Genomic DNA, 12,467 nt, shown 5'->3' on the forward strand with positions numbered 1-12,467 from the left:
GTTTTTATAAGACTGTCATTTTCATCATAGCGGAATGGTGTTAAAGTTATCTTTTGAGTAAGCATTTAAGGTTTTAAACTACATATTGAAAAGCAATTGAAAAAATAAAATATAATGGGTTTTTTTTAGTTTTTTTTTTAGTTTTTAATATTTTTTTTAAACTGACTATAAAAACGGTAGGGTCGGGGCTTATTTCGTACGTAGGGTCGGGTAACCCGAACCAAATGTATTTTTTAGGCCTTATGTACCGTAGATACACGAAGCTGTTGCACTGGCAATGACATACTGCATATAATTTTTCTTGCAAAACCAGGATATCATTATTCCTTATAATCTGTATTTGTTCTCGCAATATGGCCTATTTATCAATCTCATTATATTAGGAGTCAATTTGTACGGTCTCACTCATTCTTTCTTCATCGGCAATATATCGTGGGGCGGATGAATAAGCCACCAACAATCAAATTAACTCAGTTTTATTTTTTTTGTCAGATTCTCAACATAATCCAATTCTGGCGCTAAATGCACGTTGAAAACAAATATTGAGTTAATGTGTAATTACCATCGTAAAATGTGCAATTATTAAAAGAAAGAGCCAAGTATTTTAAGCTGCACCAAAAAAATAGAGAAAAAAAAGATGAATTGACAATGCGTTAACCCTTGGTTCCTTGTGCTGGATATAGCCAACTCGTATCGCTTCATTCATTCTTTTATAATCGGCAATATATCGTGTGTTACCAACAATCAAATAAACGCAGATGATATTTCTCAGATAGTCAACGTTATCAAATTTTGGAAGAGGATTTCCACTGCGAAAAATACATTGAAAACAATATTTAGCCACATGTGTATCATCATAAAATGTGCAATTAACAGGAGAAAGAGCCAAGTATTTTAAGTTGCACCAAAAACATTTGATAAATTGGCAATGCTAGAATTCCTTGGTGTCTTGTGCTGGAATGTTTCCCACTGAACATTATGTATTTTAGCTCAATTTTGACAATTTACGATATATCATGGGCTATAAGTCGAATCCGCCCAGCTATATGTTATATATTATTAATGATTTGACACTTGGAAATGTAACTCCTGTCCAGTCCATTCAAATAGCGATAACAATTGAGTTGAGCGAAATGTGGTAAGGGTTCAAGGCCCCCGAAAAATTGTTTACTTAAATACTGCCATACGACATCATGGAGTCGGTGTCCATAATTATTTTTGTTTTCCAAACAAATTTGTTTTCGAATGCACCAGACTGCACTCTTTGAATCAATAGTTTTAAGCATTAAGTATGTTTAGCAGTATTTCGTGGCTACAGGTTTTGTCCTATTTTGCAGAACTTTTGTCTGGAAAAAGGAGATTTAGTGAAATCCTCTCCGCAACGCCGCTGGTAAGCAATTTTTGTATTACAAAAGTGGTGTCGTATGACAACAATTTTATGCTGATTTAAGTTTCTCTTTCATCATTTATATTGTATTACCTCATATTTGTATCAGAAGTAATTTCGGTATTCTATCAATGGGGAATACAAGGAAATTAACTTGGAATTCTGACAATTTCATGATGTCTAGTCAGTTGCTGTTCGCTTTGTCATTACATACGAGATGTCTGAACATAACGACAGCCGTTTTGAGATACCAGATACATAAGAAAAAAATGAACTAAAGGGAAACACGAAGATATACACAATCAGCCATGGTGGTTTGGAACGTTGGGTGGTTTTTGTACTACACAATGAAAGAAATCTAATAGCAGAAAAACACAGTCTGATAGACAGATTAACCTGTATGTACACAACAGGTACATATTTATGTAAGGCCAAATAAAAAATAGGTCCGTTTCAGGTTACCCGACCGACCCTATTTTTTCCCGCCGACCCTAACCTTTTTTTCCCTAAAAAAATGTGAATTGGGTACGAAAAGCATTTGTTACGAAATGTATACGAAAAGTTGACAATATTAGAGTTGGATTTCTGATTGTATTTACCGTAATTCACCTTAGTGTTCGGACACCTTAAAAATAATTATTTTTTTCGCTGTCCGAATTCATTGAAAATAACCATTTTAACATTTTATCTCCATGTATGTTAAACCTGCCTTTTTTTTCTTCATGTCTGCATTTTACCACTTATTAATTTATCCGTAGTTATCTATGGTTATAACGCCTTTAAGTGTAACTCCTTCATCAAGTTAATTAAAATCCCATTCAACACCATTTTATACAGGCATTGAAATGAATGAACACCTTCTATAAGCTTCAGACGTCACATAACTCACAGTTATACCCACGAGGATCTCGTGGAGAGCATTTCAACAGGCAATAAATCGTTTAGGATGGGTAGTGTGACAAGGTTTTGTCACATAATATTTGTTTTATGTATGTGTGTGTTTACTATATTTTAGAGTTAGTTTTGTTTCAGGATTATGTCTGTATGTTTTAGTATATCTGATATGTTCTTTGATTATCAATAATATCTGTATATATTACTATTAAATGCACATTTTATTTTAACCAAATTTGCACATTTTATGTTTACCATATTTGACAATGTAATTGATTTTCATTGTTGTATATCTTCTTTAGCTATTTGTATACAAGGTAAACAATTATAAAACAGTTGACAATAATCAACTTTAAACTGCCTTTGTCACCGTAAAGTAATAAACAAATATCAAAGTTTTTACAATAAACCCTAATAAGAAAATCATGGCTAGCAACCTTTGAAATACAAGAGATTTTTATGAAGTTTTCGTTTCAACTTGCTATGTTAACTACATAAGCAACAGAACATGTACCATCAAGGTGGATCAGTTGTTGAGGTGCCATGGATACTGTTTTATGGCAACCAAGCAGTATATAAGGGAACAACAATCTTGTCCCTTATCATACTGCTACTTTTACTTCTTCAAATAAACTTCAACAACTGGACATCTTGTACTTTTTACAGGTAAGAACTATTTTGTTGTATTTTTTCTTTTAAACATTTCTTATTTGATTTGATAAAGATCGCTGACTTATTTTCTATGTAATATTTAATTTAATGCTTTTTAGTGATTATTTGATTTGTAAATAACTTGAATATATAATTATATCAAATATACCTTTTTCATGTAATTCCAGTATATTGTAACTTAACTTAGCATGTTTTCCTCATTTGGTACTCTCATATATCAAGCGAGTTTTTTCCCCATGAAGTTATCACTTTATATTAATGATGAATTGTTAGGTTTCATGCTTTAGATATTGAAACATTTATATTGTATTGTATATAGATCATGCTGCTACATTTACTTCTTCAAATAAACTTCAACAACTGGACATCTTGTACTTTTTACAGCTATCCCTTAAACAACCGAATCAATACAAACTTCGGCACAACAGAATAACCAAAGAAAAACCTTGGTAAAGTAGTAACTAATTAACTTGTCACAGTGATGTATACGGTTATGTAGTCTAGCCAGGCAAATACATTCTAAGGATAAAGATCAATAATCTTTGTCTGTGAGACTAAGTAACTGTAAAAGTCATAATCGATGTCCTTTGGGTGTCCGAAAATTAGGTAGTCACTACGCAAAATAAATTATTTTTGAAATTAATAATGGGTGTCCGAATGTTTAGAGTGTCCAAACTCTAAGGTGAATTACGGGTAGTTTGTGCTTGTGTGACAGGTATATTTGAATTCTTGAACTTAATTTTCTTGTCAGATACAAATGTGTCAGATACTGATTTTCGGATTGATATGTCAGACTTAAGTGTGCAATTTTGGCAATAAAACCTGCATGATACTTGTTCTTCAAACCTGAACCCCCAGGTCCTCTTGACAGCATTGAGGTTTCCTTGGCTGATGGCTTATATGGTAAATTTGCTGTCCCACTCTCCATGTAATTATGTAACAGGCAGGTGAACATACTACAGCGGGTGATTGAAAGCAAAAGGGTGCATAAAGAAAAGTAAAACCGTTCCTGGAAAGTCTTTAATAATAAAAGAGTGGTGTACCATAACTTAGTTGAAATCCAACCATCATTGTCAAAGTTTTTAACCAGACAAATAAAGATTTTTCCTTTGAAGCATGGAACATGTTTAAAAACTGCTGGTAAACCTGAAAATTGATGACTTTTATTTTTGGTACAGTCTGAGTCAACAGTTACTGAAATCAATATATAAAAAAAAATAAAAATAAAAAGAATAAAAAAATATTCCGACCTACCTACCCTATTTTTTTTGGCAAGGATACCTGAAACGCACCTATTTTTTATTTGGCCTAAGGTATATTATGACACTATAGGGGACAAACATTTACGTTATTACTATCACAATGGTAAGTGTGGTTCATCCAAACAATGACTGACTCAGTATTCTATTGGACATTTTACGTCACTATTAAGACATTTGAAGTGGTTATCAAAATTTATTTAGGCCCCCCCAAAAAATACCTGTGTTTCCGGTAACCCGACCGACCCTATTTTTTCCTCGCCGACCCTAATCTTTTTTTGAAAATATTAAAGTAAAAAAAATAAAAAAATAAAAATTCTATCGTAAAAAAAATATATTTCTTTAAATATATCGTTATTATTTTCGTTGTTTGTCTTTCAATGTCCCCGGAGAATATACTTTCATTCCTGATTACGTATTACCGAGAAGGGAAAACAAAATGGCGGAGGGCGGCGAACCTTGTCCGATATCTTAAAATTGGCAAACGCTTGTTTACGGTCCAAACACGTGGTTGATCACCGGAGACATATTTTGCTGTCTTTTTAATGAAAATATTTTGAATTATAGTTCGCGGTGTTATTTATCCATATCCATGTCCAAAATAAACTGACTTTTTTACGATTAGGCTTTACGTATATCATGCAGGCTTCTTACGATTAGGCTTTGCGAATTTATGCAGGCTAACTGTCAGGTTCCAATACACATTTCATTAATCATTATATTTATTTATCCGCAATTATCAATGGTTATTTATTTCGCCTTATTTAAGTCCCATCAACTGAAATCCAAACAAAAACCTGCGGAAGTTAACAACACATTTATTGGAATGTGTCGGCTGCAGATCAAACGGTACAATTTGTGACGTCAGAGCACGAGCGGTGATAAGATCAAAGGCACATGGCTATGGTTTGTATCTAATTCGGTCAGTCGGATACCGTATGATCCCATTTGATTGCCAGGATTTCGCCTAGGCTGGTACGAAAATACCATACGATCGAAAAAATAATAATCAATAATCGTCGTCTGCAAATCTTAAAACAATGAAATGAAAATTTGATTGTAGTAATGTACGAAAATAAGATACGTAAAATAAATCTATATCCGCGTTTACTTGTTCTCCACTTGAAGGCCTAGTTTAAGGAGCTCACAGTTGACAAGAAAATCGGCGATTTTCCTCTAGCAAATAAAACATTTAGTTGATAATTGACTGTTTGGCTAGAACATTATCACAAATTTGTTGAAATTGAAGTGCTGGATTTTTCCTTAAAAACTATCACGACTTATAAACGAGTATTGTATACAAAAAACACACCAGATTTCATGGGCAAAATTGGCGGGAAAATACGGTTGTCGAAAGTAAGGAAATGATTTCAGACATTTAACATTGCTGTTTTATCAGACTTTTTGTAAATTAGGAAACGCGTAGATATACCATAATTGATCTGATGCAACAGAAAATTACATGATATGGAAAGTGTAAAAAAACAAACAAAAAACAACAACAAAACAATCCCGACCTACCGACCCTTTTTTCGCCATGTTACCGGAAACACAGTTATTTTTTTTTTGGCCTTACAACCCACACTGACGACTGTTGGATCTACGTACACAATTTGACAGATATCCGAGATCCTATGGTAAAACAAAACCGACAAATGTAACGCCGAAATCATATGGTAATACAACACAGACAAAAATAGCGCCGAGATCATATGGTAATACAACACAGACAAAAATAGCGCCGAAATCATATGGTAATACAACACAGACAAAAATAGCGCCGAGATCCTATGGTAATACAACACAGACAAAAGTAGCGCCGAAATCATATGGTAAAACAACACCGACAAAAGTAGCGCCGAAATCATATAGTAATACAACACCGTCAAAAATAGCGCCGAAATCATATGGTAAAACAACACCGACAAATGTAGCGCCGAAATCATATGGTAATACAACACAGACAAAAATAGCGCCGAAATCATATGGTAAAACAACACCGACAAATGTAGCGCCGAAATCATATAGTAATACAACACAGACAAAAATTGCGCCGAAATCGTATGGTAATACAACACAGACAAATATAGCAGGGTGATCATATGGTAATACAACACAGACAAAAATAGCGCCGAAATCATATGGCAATATAACACAGACAAAAATAGGGCCGAAATCATTTAGCAATATAACACAGACAAAAATAGCGCCGATATCATATAGTAATATAACACAGACAAAAATAGCGCCGATATCACATGGTAATACAACACAGACAAAAATAGCGCCGATATCATATGGCAATACAACACAGACAAAAATAGCGCCGATATCATATGGTAATACAACACAGACAAAAATAGCGCCGATATCATATAGTAATACAACACAGACAAAAATAGGGCCGATATCATATGGTAATACAACACAGACAAAAATAGCGCCGATATCATATGGTAATACAACACAGGCAAAAATAGCACCGAGATCATATGGCAATATAACACAGACAAAAATAGCGCTGAGATTATATGGTAATATAACACAGACAAATACAGCGCTGAAATCATAAGGCTACATAATACCGGCTAAAATAACGCCGAGATTATAAAGCTATATAACACAGACAAAAACAGCGCCGGGATCATTTGGTTATGTATCAAAGAAAGCGCAGAGATCATTAATTTTTGTTCATAAAACAAAGACAATTATAGCGCCGAGGTTATTTGTTCATATAACACAGACAAACACAGCGCCAAGATCACATGGTTATTTAAAACAGATAAATATAGCGCTGAAATATTTTGGTCATATAGCTTAAACATATTTAGCGCCGAAAACTAATGGTCATATAGCATAGACAAATATAGCGCCGATATCATTTTTTCATATAACACAGACAAATATAGCGCAGAGATAATACTGTCATATAGTATAAACATATTTAGCGCCGAGATCATTTGGTTATATAACACAGACAAATATAGCGCCGATATCATTTTTTCATAAAACACAGACAAATATAGCGCAGAGATAATATTGTCATATAGTATAAACATATTTAGCGCCGAGATCATTTGGTTATATAACACAGACAAATATAGCGCCGAGATTATAAAGCTATATAACACAGACAAATATACAGACAAATATAGCGCAGAGATCATATAATTATATAGCACCGGCAAATACAGCACCGAGATTTTTTGTTAATATAACACAGAAACATATAGCACAGAGATCATTTGTTCATAAAACACAGACACATATAGCACAGAGATCATTTGTTAATAAAACACAGACAAATATAGCACATATATCATTTGTTAATAAAACACAGACAAATATAGCACAGAGATCATTTGTTCATATAACACAGACAAATATAGCACAGAGATCATTTGTTCATTAAACACAGACGAACATAGCGCTGAGATAATATTGTCATTATAACATAAACATATTTAACGCCGAGATCATTTAGTTATATAACACAGACAGATATAGCGCCGAGATCATATTGTCATTAGCATAGAAAAATTTAGCGCCGAAATCGTATGGTCATATAACACAGACAATTATTGCACCGAGATCATTTGGTTATATAAAACAGACAAATATAGCGCCGAAATCTTATGGTCATATTGCATAAACAAATAAAGCGCCGAGATCATTTGGACATATAAAATAGACAAAACATGCCGAGTTCATATGGTTATATACTTATATGACAAACACATAACACTTAAACACAATTAACGCAGGGAACAACTGATGAAATATATTTTATATAGAGAAATTGACTTTTTCTTTAAATTAACAATGTTTTGAAACATAATGAAGTCCCTTTAACGCAAAAAAATCTTGTAAGATAAGTTCCTGTTATCCGTGGTATTTGTTTCATTAAGTTGATTCTAAAAAACTCTGAACTCTAAAATCTACAATACGAAAACCTTTTTAGAAGTGTTGATCAAAATATATCCGGAAGGATCACCATAAACAAATTATCTTTATCACCGGGTTTTGGGGGTTACTTTGGGATTATGACACATTCTCTTCGCTTGTAGATGTTATGAATTGACGGAATGACGCAATACTAGTTTGGCTAACTTAATGTTTATCTTAATTTAAATATCAATTTAAGTCATTTATTCAATGCCTTTGAGAAATATTAAACCCCAATCTTTGTTAACTGTTGTTCCAATAGGACCCATTTCAGGGACTTGAGATTTTTAACAATCAGATTGGGGAACATAATTATATTCTATAAGTGCGCAATGACGGATATAAAAACAGTTCAAAAAGCCATGGAACCCATCATATGAACGTTGTATAATGTTTTAAGCAATAAACGTATCAAATCGTATAAATAAGAAATGGTATCACTAAACACCGAAAGCATGAAAAGCAAGGAAGAGCACGGAAAAGCAAGGAAGAGCACGAAAAAGCAAGGAAGAGCACGAACAAGCAATGGAGAGCACGAAAATTATCGAAGAGCACGACACGCAAAGAAAAAGCAAGTTGAAGAAGCAAATAAACACGAAATGCAAAAGTTACCCAGGTTTTCGAGCTCTTTGTCGTACGCTTAGGTATTTTTCATGAACATTTCTTTCTTTTTGTAAAAATCATCGGCAGGATTTTGTGTTTTTGCCTTTTATTTTCGGAATTTTCAGAGCTTTTCGCCTTGCTTTTCGGTGTTTTCCGCGCTTACAGCCTTGTTTTTCGGATTTTCACTCCAATTATCATTGCTTTTTGTAAAAATATTTTGCATTTTGCTAGTTTCGGTGCGTTTTGCCTTGCTTTCTGTATTTTCGATGCTTATACGTCTTTCACATATACACCGAAAAGCAACAAAAAAAGCACTGAATACATCGAAAAGCAAATAACTAATAAAAACAAGGAAAAGAGCTAAAAAGCAATTCCCAAAACAGCAAAAAGCAAATAAAAACGTTAAGAGACTCTCGAAAATTGCTCAGAAAACATCGAAAAGTATAAGATTTATTTTGATAGAGCAAAAAAGAAGGCACAGAGCATATAAGTCACTGTAAGATGATAGTATTTTGATACTTGGATATTGATTTGTTGCTGAATTCATGAGGAACATCGTTATCCATGTGCGTGCATCAAGACCAAACCAAATAGATGTTCATTTAAATGATTTTTTTTGTAAAAGTACCAACATTTTTGATGAAATGTAGATAACTTATTATATTTAGATAATAAGCTATTCCCGAAAAATTAAGATACAGAAGAAAGTAAAGAAATGTTTGAGTAATAGGAAGAAAACTGATCTAACAAAGTCATTTTAAATCGTGATTTCTAATTTGAAAATTTAAAGTGAAAAACAAACAAACAAGAATTACAATGATTCAAATGAATATACAATAAAACACTATGATGTAAAACTGTGTTAAATGAAGTGAATGACCTATCCAAATAAAATACAAACACATCATAGTACGAATAAAACAATGAATGCAAAATGGCACAGTTGTGTATAACTGAATGAAAAAAAAAAGTTAAAAACTAAAAACAACGGCAAAAAATACTTTCAGTGGAACCATTAACATAAAACATATGAATATTGAAACAGCCATAGCAGCTTTCTTTGTATTTGTTCAGTATTTTCCAACATTTATCATGTGATTCAAAACCTGCACATATTACAACAATATTCACATAAAAGAAACATATAATAACAAATAAATGCTATTTAATATGTCTCCGCTTTTTTGCTCTCCGCCGTGCTTATTGTGCTATTCACCTTGCATTTCTGTGGTTTCCGCGCTTTCCTGTGGTTTCCTAGCGTTTCGGTGATTTCCGTGCATTTCGGTGATTTCCGTGCTTTTTGGTGGTTTCCGTGCTTTCGTGCGTTTTGTGTTCTTCCTTTCATTTCGGTGTTAAGTCATACCGAATATGAAACACCATTATACAACCTATCCAAGGATTTTTTATTGCAGAATTGTATTTGGGTTTTACTTATTTTCATACGAAATAGATTTTTATAATAAAAACTGATTGTCAAATATGGACTTTTCATTTGAGTCCTTTCATTGTTTTGTCTTTAATGCCATTGTTTTATGACTTAAATATGTACGTTCCCTTACAATGGGTTCGAATTAAACCGAATGCCATGGATTATCCAATTAATGAGCAATTTATTTTTATTGTCTTCGTTTATAAATGCTTCCATCTCAAATAAGTATTGAATTTTATTTTTTATTTCAACGAGTGTAATGATAGTACGCTTCTGCTTTCACGATTGTTATTGATTTCGTTGTACAAATAACCGCCAACGCTCTCTACCACAAAGTTCGTCGTTAACTGCGTTTCTTTCTTGTTCACAAGTACCTTACGACAACTGGTGTCATTAACTTATTTTTATATGTGTCTGGAGTGTATCTGGTACATGTATCTCACAACGATTGTTGATAAGTTCTAAAACCTCTTGGAAGTTGAAAGAAAACTGCACACAATCTCATCCCATCGACTAGACCTCACGGAATTGTCAGCTTTCCAAGTTAATTTTCTGTATAATTTCTTTTTCTATTCAGACGGAAATAGTTTTAGCTAGAGACATCAGATTCAAATACTAATGAAGCACGACCAACTGAAATAACCTAGCAACACTGCAATGCAACCTCTTTACCGAATCAATTATGTCATGCAATATGTTAACGTGTGAAAACATGTGTCGTACTAAATCGTCTTGTTTGACCGCCTCTGCTTTTTTTTTTAATTGTGCAAATGACCAAAAGCTTCTTTAATCAGATGTGCATAAAACATGATACAAAGTAAAACTGAACCCTAAAGAAGGAATCACCAGATTCATTACCGCCATTTACTCCATTGCTTTACTTGAGCAACTTTAACATGACTTGATCTGTCTTGTATCTTATGTTCATGGTTGAAAAACACGAAGTGGCATAAGTCAGCCATACTTTTGATGCTATTTATCGACCGAGAATACAAAATTCTAGTAATACATGTTGAAGGAGTGAAACGGTAGACTTCTCTAAATTTTATGAAGACGGTAGAGTATGCGTTTTCGTGCTTGCAACATTTTCTTTGTGTTCATCTGACAAAGTTATTGAAATATATTTCACTGATATATATCTGCATTCAGAACATGCTATAGAAACAACATTACCTATAACAAACATTTCAAAAGCAAATTGCAAAGTTCATAAACGTCCTTTCGTGATTTTGTTTTCGTTTAATCTGAAACGAAAAGAAACACCACAATAAATAAATGTAAAGCGCGTGTGTATATTTTCAAAGGGTTCACGGTGCCTTGTCTAACTGGCACTAATTCTCGTTAACTTCATATTTAAAGTGATTATAAGCAATACGTGCTTATATATTTTTACGTATGTTTAGCAAAGTTTGTTTGTATGAATAGTCTTAATATCTACTTTTCTGCAAAAGATTGATCATGTTGCCGCTATAATGTGTAAACTGATACAGGTTGCATGCTGTGAAAGATACGTCCAATAGCTTAAAGAGGGCGTCAGTGCAAGGCAAAGTACGTCTTGCCTACACTCTTTTAAAAAGTCATGTAAATTGTAAATTCATAATGTATGTTAAAAGATGTTGCATTCCAATAGCACCGAAGACAAACCAATTATTTTTGTGAATAACGCCAAGACCATACTGCTTTCAGGCCAGGAGAGAAACACTCTAAAGAAGCATGAGGAGGAATATACAAAATGCATGAGTTACAAGGCTTGTCATTTCAGAATAATTGTGTAGTCTCGTGTGTTTATAACGCATTTAATTATGTTTTTTAATTCTAGTTATGATATCAAAAACACTTTGGGATTGTTAAATACAACATCATACTTTAATTATAAGTCAGACTGGTTTTATATTTACTAAAGTTTCAGAAATATATATTTTTTTAAATGCGTTTAATATTTCAGTAACAGGAAAATCCACTAAGACATGATGGTACCTTCGCTATGATGTATTATGATTGTGAATGTTATTTCAATAGTTATCTTCACATTATTCCATCAATTTTATGCATGTATTTCCATGATATAGATCAAGCCTTTTTGTGGCGAAGCGATTGGCATAATTATTTCAAGCAAATAATGTGACTTTTTACATTTATTCCACGGAAAGCAATGATAATAGATTTACCAACGGTGAATAATGCTGTCGCCCACATTAAAATCCCTTCGTTTATAGAATCGATTTATTTCAGAAATACCATGAAAAGATATCAAGACAAAATACCGCACATCCGGAAC

This window comes from Mya arenaria, chromosome 1, assembly GCF_026914265.1.
Source record: "Mya arenaria isolate MELC-2E11 chromosome 1, ASM2691426v1".
In the NCBI taxonomy this organism is placed as follows: domain Eukaryota; kingdom Metazoa; phylum Mollusca; class Bivalvia; order Myida; family Myidae; genus Mya; species Mya arenaria.